The sequence below is a fragment of the Cetorhinus maximus genome, chromosome 16, assembly GCF_964194155.1.
Source record: "Cetorhinus maximus chromosome 16, sCetMax3.hap1.1, whole genome shotgun sequence".
Lineage (NCBI taxonomy): Eukaryota > Metazoa > Chordata > Chondrichthyes > Lamniformes > Cetorhinidae > Cetorhinus > Cetorhinus maximus.
The window spans coordinates 75,769,862-75,797,472 of record NC_135894.1 but is presented as its reverse complement, the minus strand read 5'-3'; the positions used below and the strand labels follow the sequence as shown (position 1 = coordinate 75,797,472).

General features: G+C 42.3%; 1 long non-coding RNA gene across 3 annotated transcripts in view; it reads right to left on the bottom strand.

Annotated features, from left to right (window-relative positions):
• LOC144691725 (uncharacterized) overlaps window positions 1–13,386 on the bottom strand; it is a 73,679-nt gene extending 60,293 nt beyond the window's left edge. For 2 of the 3 annotated variants that reach the window (XR_013579195.1, XR_013579192.1), the window contains exons 1-2: window positions 13,266–13,386; window positions 11,097–11,194 (exon numbers count right to left, since the gene is read on the bottom strand). This is a non-coding gene — a long non-coding RNA (uncharacterized LOC144691725). Of the gene's footprint in view, window positions 1–9,748; window positions 9,877–11,096; window positions 11,195–13,265 lie in introns of those variants that run through there. The other variant, XR_013579193.1, reaches the window with a different exon arrangement.
• Window positions 13,387–27,611: the final 14,225 nt, after the last annotated feature.

The following is a 27,611-nucleotide window of genomic DNA, read 5'->3' as shown; positions in this document are numbered from 1 at the left end:
GGCGGTAATCTATTTGGGTCACCGGGTGGATCCACAGGGCCTCCACCCGGTTGAGGAGAAAGTGAGAGCCATAAGAGAGGCACCTGCCCCAAAGAACGGCCCAGAGCTCAAACTATTCCGAGGAATGGTCAACTATTTTGGGTGGTTCTTACCCAATTTGTCTACAGTGCTGGCCCCCCCCCTGCATTCTCTACTCAAAAAGAACCAACGTTTGTCTTGGGAGGCACCCCAGAAAGAAGCTTTCATAAAGGTGAAATCATTGTTGCACTAGTGCATTATGACCAGACAAAAGAATTGGTGCTGACATGTGACACATCTCCCTTCAGATTGGGAGCAGTGCTCCCTCATCAGATGGATGACGGCACAGAACGGCCAATAGGTTATGTATCAAGAACGCTCACCACGGCGGAAAAGGGATACTCGCAGATAGGAAAAGAAGGCCTGTCCATCACTTTTGGTGTCAAGAAATTTCACCAGTATGTACATGGCTGCCATTTTACAATCATTCCAGACCCACAAATTATTGCTAAGATTGTTTAGTGAGGACAAGGCTATACCACCCATAGCCTCAGCATGAACACAATGATGGGCTTTAAATCTGGCAGCATATGAATACATTTTCGTACATACACCTGGCAATCAAATCACAAACGCCGATGCCCTTAGTCGTTTGCCTTTACAAGAAAATGATGAGCATCTCCCAGTTCCACAGGAACTTGTTTTACTGTTAAATTTCTTAGATTCCTCGCCGGTATATGCTCGACATATCAGAGACTGGACAAGTCGGGACCCGGTCCTGTCTCAAGTACGAGAACAAGTGCTACATGGTTGGTCACAAGAGCCTGCATGCATCTGACAGAATGAAACTGTACTTCAACAGAAGACATGAAATAACCAGCCAGGATGGCATCTTATTGTGAGGAGCACGAGTGATAGTTCCCCCAAAGGGAAGGGAGCCACTTTTAATTGAACTACACAGTGCCAATCCAAAAATTTTCTGATTGAAGACCATAGCGCGTAGTTATCTAAGGTGGCCTGGGATGGATGGTGAAATAGAGAATTTAGTAAAGCACTGTGTGCAATGTCAGCAACTGCAAAATTTGCCAATGACAGTTCCATTACACCCTGGGTGCAGTTACACATTGACTATGTTGGATGTATATGAAGTGAAGTCACCAATGTCAGCCACTACAATTGAGAAAGTACATCAGAGTTTCACCATTCACAGACTATCAGAAGTAGTCATTCCCGATAACGGCATCAGTGGGCGGGCAGCCGATTGCCGCCGCCGAAAGGGGCCCCGCCACCATTTTACGTGTGCTGAGCTTCAACAGTTTATCAGCCTCAACAGTATCACTGATGTGAAAACTGCACAGTACCACCCTTCCTGGCCGAAAGAAGCAGTTCAAACGTTCAAAGCAGGCATGAAAAAGCTAACTGGTGATTCCTTGGCAACCAAGCTAGCACATTTTCTTTTTTGTTACAGGACTTCCCTTCACACAACAGCAGGTGTCACACCTGCAGAGTTATTGGTGAAACGTTGGGCTGAATTTTGTGGAGCCCTCACGGCAGCGCTTAAAATGTCGCGCGAGCGTCCCGACGTCAGCGTGCGGCATTGCGATGTTTAGGTCGGCGGGTGCGCAATGCAGCTTGACGCGCGCCCGCCCTTCATTAAAGGCCTTGTTAAGGCCATTAAGTCACTAATTGACGGGGATTTTGAGGAGCCCATGCAAACTTCGGCAGGATGAGTTTTGTTTTCGGATTTAAAAAAGTTTAATAAAGTTTCTGTGTACTTCATTAACATGTCCCATCTCGTGCGACATTTTTACATGAGGGGGACATGTTAATGATTTTTTTATTGTTCTAATTTTATTCTTTCACAGCCTTTCAGCGCTCTCCCTGAGGCAGCACTTAGCCTCAGGGAGATGTGCGCTCTATCATGCGCATGCGTGAAAGAGCACACTCTCGCAGTTGGGGAATCCCCCCCCCCCGACCCCCTGCCTGCACAGGAAGCACATAGCACTTCCTGTCGGGCGACACGCTGGGCGGGCCTTAATTGGCCAGCCCACGTAAAATGGCGGCGGGGCCCCTTTCGGCGGCGGCAATCGGCTGCCCGCCCACTGATGCCGAGTCAGTCGCCCGCCCATCAAGAGCAAAATTCAGCCCGTTGTCTCAGGACAAGATTGAGCTTAATAATGCCGAATTTAGAGGGGAAGGTGGAAAGGAGTCAGGGAAGCCAGAAAACTAGACATGACTGGGATAGTCGTGAGAGGAAATTTACCATGGGAGAGCTGGTATACGTGAAAAATTCCGGGGAAGGACCACGTGGAGGTGGAAGGCTGGATCATCTGTAAACATATGGACCATTTAAGGAAGAGAGAGACAAATCACCAAGATATGGTTCCACCAATGACCATGACCGGGTCTGTGTTTCCTGTTGAGGATACTCAACCCAGGACAGATATGCCTGATGTTCCTGTAAGAGTTGAGGATACAGAACTGCAAGTGCTCACCAAAGCACCTGATGTATAGGCAACTCCGGAAGAGGAGGTTCCTGACAAAGAATCTGAAGTTGTGGAGCTGCGACACTCCACATGTACCAGGAAATCAGCAGAAAGACTGAACTTGTAAATTCCTCACCCAGTGTAAATATTATGTTGTCTTGAAAAATATGTACTTGTAAGTATAATGTGGATAGCTGGGTTAAAGGGGGAGGAATGTAGTAATTATAGTTGTATTTAGTGTGTAATGTATCTTTAAGAATAATACTTGTTAAGGAAGATCACATGATCTGTAGTAACCAATAAGAGAATAGCATGGGCTACCTCAGCAGTCAGTGTAGAGATAGAGTTGGAGTTGAAAACACACGTGTAGTTGCTGCTGAGTATATTGTAAATAAACTTAATGTTTCCACCCAAGAAGTGTCTGCAGATCAACTCTATTATTAATAGTACAACTCGGCCACCTTACAACAATAGCATTATGCATAAAATAATAGCTGTGTGCTTCACAGGACAGCCTTTATATTTGAAACGTTAATGAAGAGCTGGCTGTTCAATTGCATTTCAACATTTAAATGTCTGCAACCTTTTCCCAACCACAGAGCAATGTAAGCTGGCAGGGTGACTCACTACTGTTCCCTCACAGCTTTGTACCAGTATTGGGTACGTTAACTGGCTGGTAATACTACCTGATATCCCGTTGCAGATACGGAGTCAAGACTAAGTGTAAACTTCAGAAGCAGAGTTAGAGGAGAGGAATAGTTCCTATTTTACAGTCAAAGGTTTTGCTCTTATTTATATATAAAGCTTTGAAATTATTGATAGTTAAATTGTAAAGCTTGATTGTCCTCCCTGATTTGAGGGAATGGTACATGGTGTAGGAATCAAAAGGAACAGGAGAGGAGTAAATTAATATTGTGTTAGGAGCTATTCAGAAAGTCAGGAGCGTACTTGTAATATTTTTATGATTATACTTTGCTAGATACAGAAGATCCTCCTGACTGGTAGAAGCCTACATACCGACTCGGGGACTATTTCAGCAACAAAGGCTTTGTGAATGAGGTATTTCATTGAATGAGAGCTGTAGCATTTTCAACTGTCTGCAAACTTTACAGACATTTGAATCACTCAGAGGGATTTGCTGGTGGCCTTCTTGCTGGAGACCACAGTCTTACAATTATATACAGTGTCCTTTAGGTGAACTGTTAACCCATTCCTAAAGGGATAGAGGATTGTGGTTAGTACTGGAAGTTTCTGTCTGTCAGCAAATATATGGTAACTTTAGACACCTTCAACAGATTACAGTCCAAATCTGGTCAAGTGCTTAACAGGTTTAAGATGCTGGATGAGTACAGTAGCAGTCCAGATGAAACATTACATATCATGTAACATTAGGATATGAGATACCCAATGAACTAGCAAAGTGACTTTTCACCTATAAGATCGGGATGATATTGAAGCAAAACCAATGGCATAGCAATCTCCATTATCTGTCAATTTGGTGGGTCTTTGTTGCGCATTAATACCCTGATGAAAATATTAATCAAGGGCACTAGATAAATCCTTAACCTTTTCACCTTAACTCCTGGTCAAGGAACAGTCTAGGGTTCACCATCCACTCTCTGCCTAGGAAGGAATTTGAACTGCCTTCCATCAACAAGATCATACGAACATACGAATTAGGAGAGGAAGTAGACCATCGGCCCCTCGAGCCTGCTCCGTAGATTATATTAGCATTCACCCTACCACTCTCCTAGCAGGATTTACACAGGCTACTGAATAAATTATTGAACCCGTTCTTGCCAAATATCAAAGACATTGGGCAACGAATTCCCGGTCTCAAACTTGAGCATGAAGCACCCATTTTCTGAGCACTAACAAACTTACTAATATGATGGGCAGGAACGACATGCACATTTTCAGCTAGACATGCACTGTCCACTGAAGGTAAAATGGATACCCAGGGCCCACACCTAAAACAGGACCTTGGGACTACCTCCTAACAAAAAGGAAAGTCTTTGAAATGCACTTACCTAAATCTGAAACCAGGAGAAGCGGTAGTTCTGTTCCAGCCCCACATGTCATGAAGGCTGGCCAGTACTCCTCTTGCAATTCACCACCACTGTCCCCTTACCCGGTTTCTGATTTCCTACTCCCTTGCTTCTAAACCTCCTCCCCGGCCTCTGAACTTTCAACCTCCAGCGCCCCTAATTCCCTTTTGCACTCAGAAAAATTCCACAACTGATAGTTAAATGACTGACCAATGAGTCCATGTTTCTTGATGGTGGTGTTTGAAGTAAAAATGGTGAGCATGTGTACTCCCATTACAAATCAATCTGATGCTAGGAGTTTTGTTCTGTACAGCTGCCTCTGCATTATTTCACAACTAACTTGCTTGGTAGATTTTCATTGGCACTGCCATAATTCCCACTGTATATTAGCATATTAAATCTAATCTCTCACAGCGTGGAAGATGATCAGATAGCCTTCAGAGCCCTGGTGCACTCTACTTTTAGAACATCTGGGACCTAATACCTGTAAGCACCAGGACTGGTTTGACAAAAATAATGAGGAGATTGAAACTCTGCTGGGTCAGAAACACCGTCTTCTTTGAGCCCACCGAAACAACTGTTCATCTATTTCAAAGAAAGCCACTTATAACAACATGCACAAGATCTTTCAGTCAAAGCTTAGAGAGATGCAAGGCTGCTGGTGAAGCAAAAATACAGAAAAAATGCGAGCAGTTACAAGACAGTAAAAATGCTAGACACGTCTATGATGCCCTAAAGACAATCTATGGTAGTAAATTTCTCCTCTCCTTGGCACTGACAGGACCACAATGATTACAGACAAGACCAAAATCCTGGCTGGATGGCAGAATATTTTAACAATGTCCTGAATCAACCCTCAGAAATTAATAATGAGGCAATTGTCCACTTGACCCAAATTGAAGTCAATATGTCACTTGCTGATAACAAAGCTGCAATCAGCCGCTTGGTAATACAGAACTTGAATTTGCTGAAAAGAGAGAGATATTGCTGAAGTTTTTCTTCTTGCACTCATCAGGCCAAACACAAGAATACCAAATTTCAAACCATCACAACAACTGAGACTGCAAGATAAAAGAACACTGACAGATTGGCAAGTCGACTCTGACTGGCCAAGGTGCTGCCCTGGATAAAGCAATGCGGAACTATAGGCTTCCCAAGTTTCCAGGTAATTCATATTCCGTTTATTTTCAGAGATTGGGTCCTCGCATATGAATGTGTGCCTCTTCTAGAAAACGTAAAAGAACTGCGTTACGAGCTGGACTCATTATCCTAAACTGGTTGTTAGTGTTAGCTCACTCAGGATTGTGCAGCAAGTGCATCTAACAGTGGATGTTTTGTTTTGAATTTTGCAAGCACAGGATGTTGAGTACAATCTGTGCTTTACCTGTTACAAACAACTGAAGGAACATGTTGTTTGATTCGATCAGCCAATCACTGAGATGTATGGCGTATGTATCTGACATTACATCAATACTGAAAAGCATACACGATTTGCTCAATTGTGTGGTAGGCAGAACATCATTTTGGACTGATGGCTGCATCCTATTAGATCAAAATATCACTCATGTGCCACTACATAATAACACACTCTGTCTGCCATACAAATGTGCAATGTCGTGTACAAATTTCAATGCCGGTGCAGTGGCCAGATATGTAGGCTATACACCCCAATGATTGAATGATTGAATCAAAAAACATGTTCCTTTGGCTGGTCTCCTGTCAAGCGGCATGGCACCAGGGTCACGTGTGATCCCAGGTAAAATATACGAGTCAGGAAGCACATTATTTGTTATGTTCTTCTTCTTTTTGACATAAATATTCCAACCATACACATGGATCGATAAAACAATAATGTGGGTTCTTTATTTTAAGATAAAATTATTTATAGATGATGTTCACTGGGAGGCCAAGCATCATACATCTGATCTGCTGCTTGCAGACTACTACATCCTGTCTTGAGATAGTAATGATTGACAGCAGTTTGATACACCCGCTAAAGATGCATGTCATCATATCACAACATCCCCTTTTTTTCTAAGCAAAAGGTTTACCCTTAGAGTCAAACTATTTACATGACAGCAAAATAAAATAACATTGCATCTGAATGTACTTTAACACAGAGCAATAAATTTACAAGTCTCTTGTAAACATATCGGCAGTTTGCTTATCCATCCAGACTTAGTCATAGTGATCTTTGTTGGAGGCTGCTGTACATTTTCAGAATGCTAGTTAGGGTTGCTTTGTTTATGTTGCGTCTTAGACCATGTTCTAGCCACAAAAGGGTTTCTCGGCATTTCTGGCTGCAGAATTAAAAGCTGGGCATTTTCTGGGTGCATGTATGAGACTGCATCACCCACATTGCTCACTTGGCTGGCCTGCATTGGCTGTCGCGCCAATGGTGGACGAATTACACATAGCCTGTAGACTCTGCCTATCCATTAGTATAGCTTTATACTTATGTCTGCTTTGTAGTAGTGCTTCTATGGTGTAACCTCAGGATTGGTCCAAGATGTCTTTCTGGAACACTTCCATTGAGATAGATGCCATCATGAGCACAATTATTCTGTCAGCCAGCTCTGCTGCCATGAAGTTGCAGTCATGCCTCCTGTCTCTGCATCCACTTATGAATTGGTCGGTGGTCTCTTTTGGTCGTAGCCCAAAGGATATTAATTCCTGACTCTGTATTCTGAAGTTATAGAGTCACAGAGGTCTACAGCACAGAAAAAGGCCCTTTGGCCCATCAAGTCTACGCCGGTCAAGCAAGTACTTAACTATTCTAATCCCATTTTCCAGCACTAGGCCCATAGCCTTGTATGCCATGGCATAGCAAGTGCACATCGAAATACTTCTTAAATGTTATGAGGGTTTCTGCCACTACCACCCTTTCAGGCAGTGAGTTCCAGATTCCCACCACCCTCTGGGTGAAACAATTCTTCTTCACATCCCCTCTAAACTTCCTGCCCTTCCAAATTATAATGATTCCATCTTGAATGACTGCAATCTGGGCCCTCTGCTGCTTACACTCTTTATAAATGATACTTAGAAGGGTACGTCCTTTAATATAAAATTTGTTGATGACGCTAAGCTATATCGACAGGTCAGAGAAGATTGAATACATTGGAAAAGCTCTGAAGAAGTTTTAAATAAATTGATTGACCTACCAATTTAAGGGAAGTGAGCAACCACAGGCAAATTTTTCAAGAAAGTAAAATTGTGACATTTCTTGAGTTTACAATGTAAATGAAAACACAAGTAATAGCTCAACAGCACAATAAGCATTATTCAATGAAAACATTCCAAAAGGCTTTGCAGAATTTACTGTTGTGTCTGGAAAATGCTGTTTGAGGGTAATTTTGGAATTTTGTAAGATAAGAACACTACTGGCTAGAACATCTGCTGAAAAGGCACTTGGTTCCAATCTCCAGTGTGGGGATTGCATTATAAATCAGAAGTAATATCACCTCAACATGTTTGCCTTTAACTCCTTTCAGCCACGCATAGGAACATTTGATAATTTTCTGTCTACAGTCAATTGATGCATGGTATAGCAGGGCAACATACAGTCATAGAGTCCTAGTGGTCTACAGCACAGAAAAAGGCCCTTCGGTCCATTGGGTCTGCCCCGGTCAAACAAGTACCTAACTATTCTAATCCCATTTTCCAGCACTAGGCCCAAAGTCTTGTATGCCATGGCATTGAAAGTGCACATCCAAATACCTCTTATATGTTATGAGGGTTTTTGCCTCTACCACCCTTTCAGGCAGTGAGTTCCAGATTCCCACCACCCTCTGGGTGAAAAAACTCTTCCTCACATCCCCTCTAAACCTCCTGCCCCTTACCTTAAATCAATGCCCCCTGGTTATTGATCCCTCCACCAAGGGGAAAAGTTCCTTCCTGTCTACCCTGTCTATGCCTCTCATAATTTTATACACCTCAATCATGTCCCTCCTCAATCTCCTCTGCTCCAGGGAAAATAACCCCAGTCTATCTAATCTATTTTCATAACTAAAACTCTCCAGCCCAGGCAACATCCTGGTAAATCTCCTCTGCACTCTCTCTAGTGCAATCATATCCTTCCTACAATGCAGATTCCAGAACTGCACACAATACTCTAGCTGTGGCCTGACCAGCGTTTTATACAGTTCCAGCATAACTTCCCTGCTCTTATATTCTATGCCTCGGCTAATAAAGGCAAGTATCCCATATGCCTTCTCAACCACCTTATCTACCTGTCCCTCTACCTTAAGGGACCGGTGGACATGCACATCAAGGTCCCTCTGATCCTCGATACTTCCCAGGGTCCTACCATTCATCGTGTATTCCCGTGCCTTGTTTGTCCTGCCCAAGTGCTTCACCCCACACTTATCCAGATTAAATTCCATTTGCCACTGATCAGCCCATCTGACCAGCCCGTGAAGTTGAGCTTCACTTGTAATTGAACTTCAAGTGTCTGCCGTATTTTACCTGGATTTTTCAGAAGGCAATTGGACAGTGCTGATGTGTAAAGTCTGTGGAGGCCATTGTTGCATCTGGGAATTTTAATTTTAATGGTTCGGAAACATTGAGGTCCAGAAAATGTAGATTTACATGTTGTCAGAACAAAGTAAACTCAGGAAATCCACTGCCTTCTAATTGAATGTTAGAAATGTTATGGTCATATTTTAGCTTTTTAATGCCAAAATATGACCATAACATCTGCTAATATTTAATGCTAAAATATGACCATAACATAAATCTGGAACTTTTGACAGCTTTGACAAGTTTCCTCCGGCTCTCATAGAGTTAATTTAGCTCTGAGGTGCAGTACCTTTAATGGTCACTTCTTTAGCTAATCATAGGTTACTCCTTAACTACAATGGTGGTGCTGCTGTTCTCTGATATTTTTTCCCCGGTTTTAGCGCCAAACGTCACCCACAAAGCAGTAATTTAGGCAGGAAAATGGCTGCAGACTTCAAAAGTGAAAGCAAACAGTGAAAAAAAGCTTTTTAACAGGCTTCTTATAGCTGTTTAGGAGCTGTTACTGGGTAGACTCATCTTTTTAGTCCAGTATTTAGCTTCAGCAGTAATGAATTCTCCTGTCTGTGGAGTTCTACTTAAAATGAGGCTACCTGCACTCAGCTATTTAATTTCTGTTCTTAAACTTTGCAGCAGTTAGACTTTTACTAATTAACCGCTCCCAAATTCAAAGAATCTTACTGGGACCCGATATCTGCTGTCTGGAGTGAGATGCAATCCCAGAATGGAGGTGCGGCGTGTAGAATCCCTACAAAGCTGCAGAAGCTTTACAGATGGTGCATCTTGGTGGTTGTTTCACTTTCACACGTTTTTTTTGCATGTAAAGGATTGAAGCTTGAAGCTTAGTCAAATCTTCAAAAAATGTGCTGCCACTATCTGCCACCATGTTATGTTCTTCTTCTCTTCAACATAAACATACCAATCATACACAAGGATTGGTGAAACATTAATATGGGTTCTGTATTTGAAGATAAGGCTATTTCACTGGGAGACTAAGTATGGTACATCTGACCTCTACCCTGCTGCTTGCAGACTGGCTACTAATACTTCACACCCTGTCTCAAGGTAGTAATGATTGACAGCCATTTAAGACACACCCCCTTAAAGATGCATCGCATCACATCACAACATTATTCCCTGACAAATTCATCAAACTATTTCAGATAATGTGGAAACAGGAAGCCATACCTCAGGAATTCAAAAATGCATCAATTGTTCACCTTTACAAAAGGAAGGGAAATCATCAAGTTTGTGACAACCATCTAGGAATCTTGCTTCTGTGCACTGGGGGGGAAATACTTGCAAGAGTCCCGCTAAACACTATTTGACACTGCATCTCCAATGGACCTCTTACCAGAGAGTCACTGTGGCTTCAGAAAAGGCTGTGGTACAGTTGACATGGTGTTGCTGCACATAGGCTCCAGGAGTAATGCTAAGTGCAGAATTGTAACTTCTACTCAACATTTGTTGATTTGACAAAAGCCTTTGACATAATTAGTTGTGAGGGCTGATGGAAGATCTTGGCAAAATTTGACTGCCCAGAAAAATTCTTCACTATGCTACGGCAATTCCACAACAACATGCTTGCTCACATCCTGGAGAGTGGAGACTCTTCAGGTGCCTTCCCAGTCACAAATGGAGTGAGTGTGTGTCGTCTCCTACCCTGTTCAGTATGATGTTCTCAGCCATCTTTCCTGAAGTATTTTGTGTTAGCGGAAGTGGCATCCATATTAGATATCACACAGATGGTTCAGTCTTCAACTTGAGAAGACTTCAAGCTGAGACCAAATTGCATGAAGCTTTGGTTAGTGACTTTCTTTTCGCTTATGACTGTGCCCTAATTGCCTGTTCAGAAAAGAAATGCAACATAGGATGGATTGCTTCTCACCTGCATGTGTAACTTTGGTGTCTCCATCAGCACCAAAAAGACTGAAGTCACATACCAATCCTGCCCCCACAGAAACAGTACATGAAGCCATCTATTACAGCCAATGGCCAAACGTTTGAAGCAGTTGACAAATTTACCTACCTTGGCAGCTCCCTCTCCAAAATAGTTCACATTGATGATGAAAGCAACACCAGAACAGTTAAGGACAGCATCACCTTTGGCAAGTTGCAAAAAGCTGTCTGGAAGCAAAGAGAAATTAGTCTCTCCATAAAAAACGACAGTCTACAGAGCAGTTGCCCTTCCTACTCTCTTACGCTTGTGACATGTGGACAGTTTACTCCAGGCGTGCCAACAAGCTGCACCATTTGCACATGACCTACTTGCAGATGCTACTCGGGATTAGTTGTCAAGATAAGGTTCCTAATACTGAGATTCTCACCCTTATCGATATGCATAACATCCACAGTCTGCTGAAGAGGGATCAGATAAGATGGACAGATGGACAGAACATGTTGCCAGAATGCTTGATGAGCTCTTGCCAAAAAAACCTCTTCTGAGGTGAACTAATTGAAGGGAAACATCACATAGAGGCCAGAACAAGCGCTTCAAGGATACTCTGGAGTTATCACTGAAGAGTTTCAATATCACTCATGAGACATAGGAGGATTTTGCACAGGATTGCTCTATAAGGCACAGTCTCATTAGCAAAGGCCATTTTCCTACAGACTGTTTCTAACCAAGATTGATAGTTATCACTGATAGTCCTGGTGTGCAAGGATAAACTATAGTAAGATTGTACTTCATACTAAACTGAAATGAATTACAATTACAGGCAACATAACCACTTCAAGCTGCACCTAAATTCTTGTTTGCACAATATAGTGGCATACTATATGAATGGAACCATCACCCTAGCCAATAGGAATTGCAAGTCCAGAGCCAAAAAGTACCTCTTCTGTTTCAACAATCCATGTGTGCCCAACACGCAAGAGATCCTTTAGTGCTTAAACTTAAACTTAACCCATTGAATTCTAATTGATGTCATGGTCATTTTCGACTACAAAGGATGAACACATCAACATCACAACATGCATTAGTACATGATGAAAATATCCGTGTGGTTTATTTACATGTTAACCTATGTTTTACAGTGAGCAAAACGAAACAACTTACCTGGCCTCCTAAGTGCAAAGTTAAAAAAACATTCCATTATACATTAAAAGGAAATGTTGAATTCTTAGCCTGCATGTGACACAATGTGAGAGCATCAATTTTCAATCTGAAATCTGCACTACCAAGACTGAGTATGACCAGGAAATAAATTACACATGGCGGCATTGCAGACTTATATTGTAACCAAAAGCCCACATGAAGGCTTATCTTTATGATTCTATTTAATTTAATAACCAAAATCACATTGCACAGCATTAATTCTAAAGAAAACCAGATTAACCACTTGCCTACCAATTTGTTATCATATTATTTGAAACCCAATACAGTCATAATCATATCAGTGCAGGATTCACTGTGACTCAAACCTCCAGATAGGAGAACTTGAGACTTAAGTTCTACATTACGGTTCATATTTCACCTTGGGTTGATATGAGTATAGGGACCATAAAAATTGTTGGATTCAAATTAATCTGGGAACAAATTGATAGGTGAGAGGCTTCTTTGGTATCATGTTAAACTTAAATATTAATTCAAAGGGAAGGCACGTGGTGTAGACTAATTGAGAGAGATTGCATGGCCATGATTAGTCAACGACGTCATGTTCTTGTATCTTTTGACTAGCAGGATGATTGAAAGTGAACAAGATGGGCTTTGGTCTTCTGTAGTTTAGCATTAGCTATACTACTATATTGTGCAAACAAGATTTTAAATGCAGCCTGATGCACATATGTTGCCTATAATTGGAATTCATTTCATGTTTGTATGAAGTACAATCTTACTATGGTTTGTCTTTGCACACCAGGACTATCAGTGATAACTATCAATCTTGGTTAGAGGCAGTCTGTAGGAAAATCCTAGTAATTGCAGCCACATTCTTTAGTGGCCACCCACAGACACAGAGTCCTGTTCCATACAGTTAGTTAAAAAAGAGAACGTATGATGCTTCTGCAACCTAAGCTTTGCTATAGATACGCTTGTTATCTATGAAGTTCAGCAAGAAAACTATTGGCACACTGTAATCAGCAGCCTGCCAAAGGTACATTTCAGGCAGCTAAAATGTTTTATTTCCTATCAGGGCATGGCATTGTCCATAAATCTAACTTCGATTCAACAGAGGATAAGAGAAGTATGACTCACCTATTTGAAATCCTAGTAGATGTATGATCGTGACCCAACTATAACATTTCTTGGCAAAGTTGCATGTTTGTCAGGATTTGACTGTGTACTCAGAGTGCGTGTGAGTAATGGGTGACTGAAGTATCCGGGATCACTTACAATAGCAGCAGATGCTTGGTTTAGTCAAATGATGCTCATTTTTCATGATGTTCTGTTGCTCTGGTGTCTAAGCAAATTAAACTTGGTTGAAAACATGGCTAGTTCCCAGAATGTGGTTATCACATCCCATGCAAATAAGTCAGTGAATGTAGATTTAAAAGGGCAGTATTTTCATGAAAAAGAATATTTGTTAAACCTTTTTCTGGGGGGATGTGGGCAATACTGACCAGGCTACATTTATCACCTCTCCCTAACTACTCTGAGAAAATGATGGTGAACCTTATCCTGGAACTGCTGCAGTTAGTGTGTTAATGCTGCTTGAGCAGTGGTGTTAGGTTGGAAATTCCAGGGTATTGACACTGCGACAGTGAAGGAGAGGTGATATATTTCAAAGTCAAGATGGTGTGTGATTTGGAGGGGAAATTGGAGGTGATGGTGTCCAATAGCATTAGTGCTTTTATTCTTCTCAGGAATGGTGGTTGTAGGAGAGGAAGACATTGTTGATGAGTTGGTATCTTTGGTGGGTTGTTGCAATTCATCCTGTACAGAGTATATACTGCAACCAGTGTAGGTTGGATACTGAGTCTAGTAGCTGTGGTATCACAGTGCTGATCCATGCCATGTCAATGGTGATCTTCAAGGTGATGATGGCAGGGGTTCAGTGACAGTGGTGCCATCGAAGGTCAGAACAGAATGCTTTGCCTTCTATTGTCTGATATGGGAAGTACCTGATGCTTGAGTGATACAAACTTTATAAGCAGAATTTTAACCTTTGCACCTGATCATAGTGATGGACGTGAAAATTTGTAGAGTGGGTTTTGCTGTGGCTCTTTAACTCAGCCATGGAATTTGCATCCTGCTTCCTGACCTGTTGGAGTGGATGGACATGTTCATAACCTCACCTGACTGTGCATTCCCACATTTCACACAATTTGGCTCTGTTGGGACCTCAAATGGAAAGCATGTGGTGACAAAAACTCTTAGAGTAAACAATATTAATGCGCTGGTGAACGGAGGAGCAAAATATAATCAGGGCATCATGAGTTTGCTTGAATAAATTAAAATGTTAAACCCATGGAACAACTTTAGCAACTTCCCTGCTCAGGTCTCCCCTGGTGGGCCAGTGAGGTATTCCATTCAATAGCTGAACCATTCAAACTAGGGAGGGTCATTGATTCAATTTTAGTCTGCATGGAATACAGAGAATTCTTTTCTTTCCCCTCTCATACTTATCTTTTTCCTCATTTTACTTCTCTTCCTTCAGTTGCACTTCAGCTACATGTGGCTGACTCCAGCTCCCTCTTATTAGTTACAATAGCACATCATCTTCTTTATTCCAGTGTTGTCATGGTATCTTTTACATTCACCTGAGTTTGGTGTAATGTCTCCCCCAAAAAAGATGGCTTTCCCTCAGTGCTGCATTCAAATTTTAGCCTAGATTATAAATTCAAATTTCTGCAGTTGGACTTGAACCCACAGCCCTCACGAGAGGTTCCTTTTCATTAAAAAAAATCACACTTGTCTATCACAGCCCAGCACAGTGACATTTGAAGAGTAGTTGAACTTCACTTGAAGTAGCTCCCAGTCCTATAAGCCTCTGAGATCATTTGATCCCCTGTGTTAGAAGGACTATTGGGAAAGGCTGGAGTAACTTGGGATTTACAATTTGGAAGAAGGTATCTGAGAGGTGATCCTAGAGAGGTACATAAGATAGTTTACCAGAATGAATATACCTTTAAATTAAATTGTGAAAGTAGGACAAGAGGATACAGGTTCAAACAAGTAAAAGGCAGACTTAAGACTGATTTTATTGAAATTATTATTTACACAAAGCATGATTGGCACCTGGAGTGGACTTTCAGGTAGCGTATGGAGCCAAAAACACCCGAATCATAATGGGGAAAACCCAGGTTGGTTCCTTTGCAAACAAATCCCTCAATCCACCATAGTCCCTGCACCCAGATGATCCAGTGAACCTGTGTACAGCCCCAGGAAAATCTCCCCTTAAAGAGTCCTCCAATTCTAAAACAGAGCATCTAATTTCAGTTTATCTGTGGACATGTGAATCAATTCAGAACCATTCAAATCTATGTGACCCAACCAATGGCTTACTGCATTTAAAATTCCAAATAACCCATAAAATGTCACCTGTAAGATATGCATAGGTGGAAAGACATCTCTGACCATTCGTTGTACTCGCATCAATTTGAATTTTACATGTCTAGATGACACAATTTGTATACAGGATCACACGACATTTAACAAATATATAGTGACAGGTGTACAGACAATTGTAGATATTTGCATGATTATGCATAAATAAGGTTGAAATCTCTCCTTAGCAAGTGGTTTAAGGTTGAATTAGGGACTGAGACGGGCAGTGTACAGTATCCACTGGGTAGGAGTGCCAGTCTTAATGATAATCACAGAAGCTCACACGGCAGCTGCTGCATCGCTAATTTGAAAATAGGCTCGTTAAAGTCTCAAAAAGGAAAAGGAATGAATCCCTGAAAATGGATTTGATGAGATAGATGTGAACCAATACTCCCCTCTAGCTGTATAAAGCAGAAACTAAATTTGAATTGCTGTCCCAGAGGTTCCCTAAAGGATATTGCTGTTAGCTGTACAACAATACTCGGTACTGCTGTTGAAATGGTGTATCCAAAGTACAGAAAGCTCTGACACAGATGTCAAGTAAAATTATTTTCTTCCAGTGCCATGCTCTTCCCCAAATCAGAATATATAATGCTGTTGTCTTTCTTTTAGTTGAGGTGGAAAGTTGCTGTTGTTAATATTGGGATTGCTGAAGCTGATTGGACTTCAGTATTTTTAGAGTTTTATAAAATAAGAGCATTACTATAGTTAGAGCTACTGACCTCTGAACAATACAGAGTCGGTAACATAGTGCTAGCTACACATTGTATGTCAGCCAAGGAAAATGGAGATGCATAAAAACTCTGCTCATTGGTTAAACTTTGATGAAGGTGGAGAGCTGACTGCTCCATTGTTTTAATATTCAATATAAAATTTGAAAAGTTTCCATTTCCTGGAGTCTCACTCACAAGCTGCCATCCTACAGTACCTGGAGGTGTCCTCACACCCCTGACACCACATTTGAAAGGAAGAGTTACTTGTTGCTTTCCTGAGTGAAACTCAAATACATTATTGCCAATACAAACTTTGTAGTGTAACTGGCTTATTAACAGGAAAATTCCAAATGTAAGCTCCCATTAACCTTCAGTAGTGGTGAATCATGCTTTTCCTTTGACCAATTTGTTTTTCTGGTAGCTTTTGTGCAGATTATTGTCGAAAGAGCAAAAAACTCAATTAAAGGTGACTGGATATTTTTGCCTTCACTCAAACAATCCAACTCTTGCCACAATCTTCCAGCAGTTCAGTAATATAACAGGTACAAGCCTTTTTGATATTGTTATAAACTGTCAGATTAATTTCCTTTGGATCTTTTTCTCATACCCTCAAACCCTGCCTTTAAGGTCCTGCAAAGGTAGACCAGGTAACAATATAAATTGTTCCATTACCTACCTCCTGGAGAATAAAATGCAAAATCAGGATTATAAAATGCGTGACTGTCCTGCACTTACACAATTTCCATCTGACTCGCTGCTCTCCTGTGTCAGAGTCGAGTATATGGGAAACCAATTCAATCCAGAAGTGCACTGGGTGAAAGAATCATACAGCCAGGCTCCCTTTAAATAACTGTTAGGGTGACCAAGTTGTACTATTAGCGATAGAGTTGATCTGCAGACACTTCTTGGGTGGAAACATTTATATTTACAATATACTCAGCAGCAACTACATTTGTGCTTTCAACACCAACTCTAACTCTACACTGCCTGCTGAGGCAGCCTGCGCTACTCTCCTATTGGTTACTACAGGTCATGTGATCTTGCCTAACAAGTATTATTACACACAAGGTACATTACACCCTAAATAAAACCACAATTACTAGATTCCCCTCCCTTTAACCTGGCTAAACATATATTTACAAGTACACATTTTTCAAGACAACATAATATTTACACTCGGTAAGGAATTTACAAGTTTATTCTTTCATGTGCTTTCCTGGTACATGTGGAATGTCGCAGCTCCACAACTTCAGATTCTTTGTCAGGAACCTCCTTTTCCAGAGTTGCCTGAACATTAGGTACTTTGATGGGCACCTGCAGTTCTGTATCCTGAACTCTTACAGGAACATCAGACACGTCAGTCCTGGGTTGAGTATCCTCAACAGGATACGCAGCCCTGGTCAAGATCACCGGTGGAACCAAATCTTGGTGATTTGTCTCTCTCTCCCTTAAATGGTCCACATGTTTATGGATGATCCAGCCTTCCACCTCACTGCACATATTTCACCCGGTAACCACTTTGGTCCTTCCCCGAAGTTTTTAACATATTTTTACCGGCTTTCCCATGGTAAATTTCCTCACAACTATACCAGTTGCGTCTCGTTCTCTGGATTCCATAACTCCCTTCCATCTTATCCTCTAAATTTGGCATTATTAAGCCCAATCTCGTCCTGAGACAGTGCTTCAACAATAACTCCGCAAGTGTGATACTTGTTGTTGTGTGAGGGGTAGTCCTGTAATGAAAAAGAAAGCATTCCTTGGTTGCCAAGGAATCACCAGTTAGCTAATTCATGCCTGCCTTGAATGTTTGAACCATCCTTTCGGGCCAATCCGTTTGAGGAAGGGTGGTACGGTGCAGTTTTTACATGAGTGATACCGTTGAGACTGATAAACCGTTGAAACTCAGCACTCGTAAATGCTGTGCCATTATTGGAAACAACTACTTCTGGTAGTCCACGAATGGCAAAACTCTGACGTAGTTTCTCAATTGTAGCGGCTGACATTGGTGACTTCACCTCATATACGTCCAACCATTTTGAATGGGCATCGACAATCAGCAGAAACATTGTTCCCAGGAAAGGACCAACGTAGTCAATATGTAACCGCACCCAGGGTCTACCTGGCCACTCCCAGGGGTGTAATGGAGCTGTCACTGGCAACTTTTGCAGTTGCTGACATTACACACAGTGCTTTACTAAACTTTCTATTTTGCCATCCATCCCAGGCCACCATAGATAGCTGTGTGCTATGGTCTTCATTCAGGAAATTCCTGGATGGGCACTGTATAGTTCAATTAAAAGTGGCTCCCTTCCCTTTGCAGGAACTATCACTCACGCTCCCCACAATAAGATGCCATCCTGGCTGGTTATTTCATGTCTTCTGTGAAATGCAGTTTCATTTTGTCAGATGCAGGCTCCTGTGACCAACAACATAGCACTTGTTCTCATACTTGAGATAGGACTGGGTCCCAACTTGTCCAGACTCTGATATGTCGAGCACATACTGGCGAGGGATCTAAGAAATTTAACAGTAAAACAAGTTCCTGTGGAACTAGGAGATGCACATCATTTTCTTGTAAAGGCAAACGACTAAGGGCATCGGCGTTTGTAATTTGATTGCCAGGTGTATGTACGAAAATGTATTCGTATGCTGCCAGAATTAAAGCCCATCATTGTGTTCAAGCTAGGCTATGCCTTAGCCTCACGAAATAATCCTAGCAGTTTGTAGTCTGAAATGATTGTAAAATGGCAGCCATGTACGTATTGGTGAAATTTCTTGACATCAAAGATGATGGATAGGCCTTCTTTTTCTATCTGCGAGTGTCCTTTTTCCGCCATGGTGAGCGTTCTTGATACATAACCTATTGGCCGTTCTGTGCCGTTGTCCATCTGATGAGGGAGCACTACTCCCAGTCTGTAGGGAGATGTGTCACATGTCAGCACCAATTCGTTCGTCTGGTCATAATGCACTAATAGATTGGATGGGTGCAACAATTGTTTCACCTTTATGAAAGCTTCTTTCTGGGGTGCCTCCCAAGACCAACATTGGATCTTTTTGAGTTGAGAATGCAGGGGGGCCAGCACTGTAGACAAATTTGGTAAGAATCGCCCATAATAGTTGATCATTCCTAGGAATGATTCGAGCTCTGAGGTGTTCTTTGGCACAGGTGCCTCTCTTAAGGCTCCTACTTTCTCCTCAACCAGGTGGAGGCCCTGTGAATCTGCCCGGTGACCCAAATAGATTACATCCCTTGCTTGGAACGTGTACTTTTCTTTTCTCAAATGCACTCCAGCTTGCAAGAAACGTTTTAGGACTTCTTCTAAGTTTGCCAAATGCTGTTTTTCAGTGAATCCTGTCACCAATACATCATCTAAATAGACTACAACCTGGAGCAGTCTCTGCAGTTAGCTTTCCATTGTTCACTGAAAGATGGCACAAACAGAGGAGACACCGAAAGGCAGTCGTGTATATTGGTACAACCCTTTGTGGGTATTAATTGTGACAAATTCCCGGGAGGCATTTTCCAACTCTAGTTGTTGATAAGCATGACTCACGTCAAGCTTTGTGTACGTTGTCCCTCCTACCAGCTTGGCATACAGGTCTTCAGTTTTTGGAATGGGGTGTCTGTCTAGCTTAGCTAGACAGTTATTATTAACAGTCAGTTTGTAGTCTCCAAAAATTGGGATGCTTTGGTCAGGTTTAAGGATGGGGTTTATTAGTGCTGCCCATTCTGAGAACTGAACAGATTGTATAACGTCCAGTTTCTCTAGTCTGTTCAGTTCAATGTTGACTTTTTCTCAGGGCATATGGGACCAGTCTCGCCTTCACGAAGCGAGGGGTTGCTTCTGGATCCGCATGAATCTTGGCCTGCAGGCCCTGGATTTTCCCCAGTTCGTCCTTAAAGACAGTGGCGTACTTTCTAGGTAGCTCTAGTAGCCCACTTGCTCTCAACTGGAAAATTTCATACCATTCTAACTTAATCTCAGTTAAGCAATTTCACCCCAGGAGGCATGGCCCTTCACCTGCTACAACCATCAAGGATAGCTTTGCCAATTAGCTTCCATAATGGACAGTTACTCTGCTTATGCCTTTTACTTGAATGTCTTCAAGTATATGTTTTTAGCTTGGCATCTGTTCGTTCCAAATTTAATTGATGTTCACCATTATTCAAGTTGGAAAGACAGAAGGACAAGGGCAACAGATAGATGGGAACACCACCACCTGGAAGTGCCCCTCCAAGTCACTCACCATCCTGATGTGGAAATATACCGCCATTCCTTCACTATCGCTGGGTTAAAATCCTGGAACTCCTTTCCCAACAGCACTGTGGATGTACCTACACCACGTGGACAGTAGCGCTTCAAGAAGGCATCTCACCACCACCTTCTCAAGGGCAATTAGGGATGGGCAATAAATGCTGACCTAGCCAGTGAAGCCTACATCCCATGAATGAATTATAAAAAAACAATTCAGATATCTGAAGGTATGTTCCCCATTTGCTGTAGCGGAAGCTCCCGTGTCCACTTCCATTCTAACAGGTTTGCCACTTACTTTCACTGTGACAAATATTTGTTCTGTCTTTCCAACTTTCAGATTAAACAATGAGTAAATGTCTGAATTTGTTGTTTCAGGCTCTTCTACATTGTAGATTTCATTGGGTTTCTTCTTTTGTTTACAAGCCTGCTTGAATCTTTCCCTGCATTGCCTCATCATATGTCCATTTCTGTGACAATAGTAGCATTCGATTTTTGAAAACTGTCAACGCTAAAAGACTGCTCGATTCCACCAAATTATTCTACAATTTCGCTGCTAAGTTATTTTTCTTTATTCTTCGGCTAGCTCTTTCCCATTTCTTGGCGGAGTCTCGCTTTTTCGTTCCTCTTTCGGCTGAGGTTTCCTGCCCAATGTGGAAGACAGCGCTATTTTGCGCAACCTGTATTGCTTTTGAATCTCTTACTGCACTTTCCATGGCCAGCACTATCTCTAGCACCTTCTTGAAATCCAGATTCACTTCGGACAATAATGTTTTCTGAATAGAGTCCTCTTTCACACCGCACTATACGATCTCTGAGCATGTCGTTCAGAGTTGTACCAAACTCACAATGCTCCGTTAACTGCTTCAAATTTGCCATATAGCATGCAATTGTCTCACCCAGGGCTCTATTTCACGAATTAAACCTGAACCTCTGCATCGTGACTGAGGGCTTGCTTTGAAGGTGACCCTTCATGAGGTCCACCAATTCATCAAAGTTTTTCGAACCTGGGGCACTGGGTGCCATCAAACTTTCAACCAAACTGTGGGCTTTGCTCCCACATGTACTCAAGAGGATCACTCGCCTCCTCCCTTCCCCCGTAATCTTGTTCGTCTGAAAAAAGAACGTGAGGCATTCTATGTATTGAGACCAATCGTCTGTGGCTGGTTTAAAAGGATCAATTCTCCCAAATTGCAGCATTTTGAGAGAGGATAACTTCATCAATTCTAACAGAGCTTGCTACTTACAATCACTGGGTGAGGTACAGTGCCGATTTCTTTTTAACTCAACTTCTTCAGTTCAACCCTGTTTTATCCTCATCGCCAGTTTGTTGTAAGGTGGCCAAGTTGTACTATTAGTGATAGAGTTGATCTGAAGACACTTCTTGGGTGGAAACATTTATATTGACAATATACTCAGTAGCAACTACATGTGTGCTTCCAACTCCAGCTCTATCTCTTCACTGACTGCTGAGATAGCCTGCGATACCCTCCCATTGGTTACTACAGATCATGTGATCTTGCCTGACAAGTATTATTCTTAAAGGTACATTACACACTAAATAAAACCATAATTACTACAATAACATTGAGCACTGTCTACCATAAGGTGATAGCACACAAGCATAATCCTAACTCTCCTGAGTTCATAGGTGACTGCAAAAAAAAAATGGCAGAAACAACTGAAAATTTGAGCAAGGTTGGCACTGATATTTAAATTTTAATTTAGCTTCAACTTCATACCAAGAGCTAGCTGGCGGGAAGGATAAATAAAGAAGGGAGGGACAAGCGTTAATAGTACTGGGAGTAGAAAAATCAATTCAACGCAGAAAAGGGTGTACAATAGGAAAGGTAAATCATGATATTTCATGGTTAGACATTTAGCATATTTTCCATAAAAAACATGCACTTTTTTGATGTTTTTTCTCCTTTAATCCCCTCATAGACCTTTCCAAGCCTCATGTCTCCGCAATCAAGAGGTGGCTGGGTACTTTGTTTCTGGGGTACTGTCAGTTGCTGTATTTGATTTCCAGTAATTTAACCACATCACACATTTGTGGTTAAGACACTTTCCAAGTAAATTCATGATAGCTTGATTCCGTACTCTCATCTATGGATCAGAAGATTATGGATTTGAGCCCATCTTAGGATTTTAAGCCATCACTGTAAACTGACACCACAAAGTAATATCAGAGGTGTTGAACCTTCAGATGACATGTTAAAGGAAAGGACCGCAAAATAACTGTGATTGCATGTCAAACATAATTTGTTGGTTTTGAACTGATTCAGGAATCCTTGAGGATACAGAGGATATTTCTTAATTTTTACAGTTCTGCGGTGAGCTTGGATATAATTCCTGCTTACAGAATTAAATGTTTGGCTTTGTGTATCTTCACATTCTTTCTTCTCTTGGAGAATGGCATAGAGTGTTGGAAGGATTTTGCAGACTGATTGATAACCCACTGTGAGCCACAGGTGCACTCCTTCTGTAGCTAAGAAGTCCTGGAGTGGGACTTGAAACTGGGGCCTTCTGGCTCAGAGTGTTACCAACTGAACCATTCTGACTCCCTACACAATCTAATCATGGATAGGAACCCCTGATCATCCTTACAGCATTATGTCAATGGAAATAAATAAGATGCGGGCATCATTTCAGTTGAAGTGGTTCATGTCAAATGCAAAATAATGTGTTGAAATCTTCAATTAATCACAATTAATCTTAAAGTACCAATTGTTGGTTTGTGTCTATTCCACTGCCAAAACTTCGTTGGAATCTCAGCCACAGGAGCAATGAATGTAGATTTTCTAGCCTGGACCCAGATGTGGGTTGTTAAGTAACAAGCATCTCCACTAATAATTGTCACATTGACCACAACAGAAACAAGGTCACTCAACAATACCAATATTGTGTTCTTTCCTTGTGATTTTTTTTATTACTGAGCCTTTTGCCTTCATGTGGTGATAGTATTTGCTGCACAGTGCAGTGATTTCTCACATTTTTACAATGCCATCAAAATATACAAAATGCTCATTTACTGTAATCTAAAGAAAAGAACTAACACTGGAAGAAGTAGCTTAGAAACAGTATAATAGTTTGTGTTATATAATATATTTTGTTATATGAACCATCCTCTCTTCAACCACTCAGAATACATATCTAACTCTAGCTGGAGTTCAGCTTGAGGAAAGTGAGAAATCATTGGGATCCCATTTATTTCAAAAGCCTCCCGCTAGAACTTCATTTCCCTGTTGTTTCTTTAATGAGATTTTGGCAATGTTGATGAGAACAGTCATTATCCAAAACATACTAAAATTCCCACCTGGGTCACAGACTCCATGAAAACCTATATGATTGAATTTCCATTTTGGCTTCTCTCACTTGCCCACTGTTACTTCAGAGAAGGAGCTGTGGCGACACTGGAGAAATGGTGTAATTTTTCCACTGTTGCCCTAGCTCTTTTGCTGATGTCTTGATGGGTAAGCGGGACAAACCCTGCAGCTAAATCATTCCCTATGGTAATTCCAATGTTAAAATAATTACAGTTCTGGCCACTAGATGGTGCTGTAACATGAATTCCAATGCTCAATGTCAACAGTGATCTATGATAATTACCAGTCACATCTCTAAATTACGATGCTACATCATATCTTTCTCACTCCATGGGCTGGATTTTACAGGGTGTAGGGGTTGTTGGTGGGGGGTGTACTGCTCGTCCCCTCAGAAGAAATGCCGGACGCCAGCTTAAACAATTAAACAAGGCCACTCTGCAGCAATAACATGCAGCAGGTAGCCTTAAGTAGGTGAGAGTGGGACTTCTGCCCTGCAGTGGGAGGAAGACCCGCCATTGAAAGTGCTGGCCAATAATGATTGGCAATCAGCTCTAGCTAGGTTGATCAGATTTTCAAAAGCGAAAACCGGGACACTCTGAGGTAATGCTCCCTCACAACACAAACAGATTTCTCTTTGCAGCTGCTCAGGTGCTGCACCTTCTCCGTTGAAACAGGTGAAGTGGGCATAAACTGGGATCTCTCCTTTTCAAAGTCAAGTTCCAAAGAAACCACGCTCTGCGAATGTAAACAACTCAATCACCTCCTGTCTTCCTGCCACCCATTTTCTGCCTGCGTGACCCAGAAGTGCCTTTCACACATTATCCAGAAATGTAATGTCGCGCTGTGGAGCAAAGTGGCACACTGTGTCGACTGCAGGGAATACTGTCACAAACTGCACTGACTGTAGCGCAAAGCAGCAGATCTGGGGTTCATGCGGAAACCTAAATTCAATTCGAACTCGTTCCACTCCTGCAGAATAAATGGGAAAGCTGAAAACCAGGACATTTGGACCATTTTGAGGAAATTATTAATGAGCCACTCTTTGTGACAGAGATTGAGGTATATTGTTACTGTCCTCAGTGGTACTTCCAAGTGATGTTCAACATAGTGATCATCAACTGAGAGAGGACAATAGGTGGTAAACAGCAGGAGGTTGCATTACCCATATTTTACCTGATGTCATGTAACTTCATGAGGTCTAGAGTCAATGTTGAGGATTTCCAGGCCCACTCCCTTACAACTTTATACCACTGTGCTGCCACCTCTGGTGGGACAGGACATACACAGGGATAATGATAGAGGAGTCTTCGACATTGGATGAAAGGTATGATTCTGTATGACAATGTCAGGTTGCTCCTTGAATAGTCAGTGGGACAGTTCTCCCAGTTTTGGCAGATATCAGTGAGGACTTTGCAAGGTCACTTGGGCTGGGTGTGCCTTTGTCATGTCCAAATCCAATGCCGAGTTTGGCGTGGTAGAATTTTTTTTGAAAGGATATGGGTGAAACCAATGTGTTTTTATGCCAACCTAGTAGTTTCATTACAATATGCACTGCTGCTTGAAGGCCACGTCAATGGAAAAAGGAGCCAATAAAGATCAAGAGTTTCTTGGGCAAGTAACATCAAGGAATGGGCAAACATGAACTATCAGGAGGCAGTGAGGACACCTTACAGTAGAAGTGACTGGTGTAACATTGCACCAACCCTTAGCAAGAGGATGGAACCTGAATAAAAAAAATACTTTCACCACTGATGCTATCTTTTCATTCCAGATTTAATTAAATGATTTTAACTCTCCGCTGGTTGAAGTCATACCTAGCACACAGGAAGATGGCTGTGGTTGTGGGTGGTCAATCATCTCAGTTCCAGGGCATCACTGCAGGAGCACCTCAGGGTAGTGTCCTAGGCTCAACCATCTTCAGCTGCTTCATCAATGACCTGCCTTCCATAAGATCAGAAGTGGGGATGTTCGCTGATGATTGCACAATGTTCAGCACCATTCGCAACTCCTCAGATACTAAAGCAGTCCATGTCCAAATGCAGCAAGACCTGGACAATATCCAGGCTTGAGCTAACAAGTAGCAAGTAACATTCACACCACACAGGTGCCAGGCAATGACCAACTCCAACAAGAGAGAATCTAACTATTGCCCCTTGACATTCAATGGCATTACCATCACTGAATCCCCCACTTATCAACATCTTGGGGGTCACCATTGACCAGAAACTGAACTGGACTAGCCATATAAACACTGTGGCTACTAGAGCAGGTCAGAGGCTAGCAATCCTGTGGCGAGTAACTCACCTGACTCCCCAAAGCCTGTCCACCATCTACAAGACACAAGTCAGGAGTGTGATGGAATATTCCCTGCTTTCCTGGATGTGCAGCTCCCACAACACTCAAGAAGCTCAACGCCATCCAGGACAAAGCAGGCCGCTTGATTGGCCCCACATCCACATTCACTCCCTCCACCACCAATGAACAGTGGCAGCAGTGTGTACCATCTACAAGAAACTCACCAAGGCACCTTCTAAACCCACGACCACTATCATCTAGAAGGACATGGGCAGCAGGTACATGGAACATCACCACATGGAAGTTCTCCTCTAAGCCACTCACCATCCTGACTTGGAAATATATCGCCATCCCTTCACCGTCGCTGGGTCAAAATCCTGGAACTCCCTCCCTAAGAGCACTGTGGATGTACCAACACCACAGGGACTGTTGCGGTTCAAGAAAGCAGCTCACCATCACCTCAAGGGCAATTAGGTAAGGGCAAACAATGCTGGCCTAGCTAGCGAAGCTCACATCCTGTAAATGAATAAAAAAAAATTCCCCAGTTGCCAGCAATTTGCACTTATGGCTCTGGATCATTGGTCCAGCCCTCTGGATTACTAGCCCAGTCATATAACCACTATCGGAATAGTTAGCTCAGTTGGCTAGATTGCTAGCTTGTGGCGCAGATTAATGCCAACAGTGTGGGTTTGATTCCCATTCCAGCTGAGGGAGACTTAGGCCCTACTTCATTAACCTGCCCCTGTGAGTGGAAGGTAATGGCAAATCACCACTAACAAAACTGCCAAGACAAACAGCACAGAATGAAGCATTAACAGGCAATGAGCCAAGGACTTGCCTTCAGGCTGAACACTGATGGAATGGGATATAACCACTATGCTAACCACATCCCTGTATAAAAATGAGCAAGCTCTTGTGCTTATTCAATGTTCCATAATTAATTAATATACAAGGAGTGGTTGGAGAGAAGACTTGCAGCTCCTTTACTCGATGGGCTGAGTTATAAGTGGTGGTGATGTTCCCTCACCGCCCCAATCCTGGTTAAAATGTTGGGGGATGGGGGCGGAGGGGTAGTTGTCCAGGGGAACACCAGCCGTCAAAAGGCTGGAAGTGGGATTTCTGCCCCTCAGGAACAGGATGTCCCACCTCAGAGAGCAGTCGGCCAATCAGAGACCAGGAGCTCTCAAGTACTGGCAGCGCCTCCGTGGCCACTGCCAGTACTGCACTCGGTGTTTGAGGAGGTATTCAGCGATGGACTGGAACTTTCTAAGTGTTTGGGCGGTGGGGAAAGGTGGACGGGGGTTGGATTTGAGTGGCCCTGGGTGGGGGGAGTAGCACATTGGGCCTTCCAATGGGTCCAGAGACTAGTTAAGGGACCACCCACTGATCACCACCAGCCCACACAGGGAAACCTGCTGAGCTGGTGCTTGGTGTCAGTATGGCAGAGGATGCTCAAAATCAGCT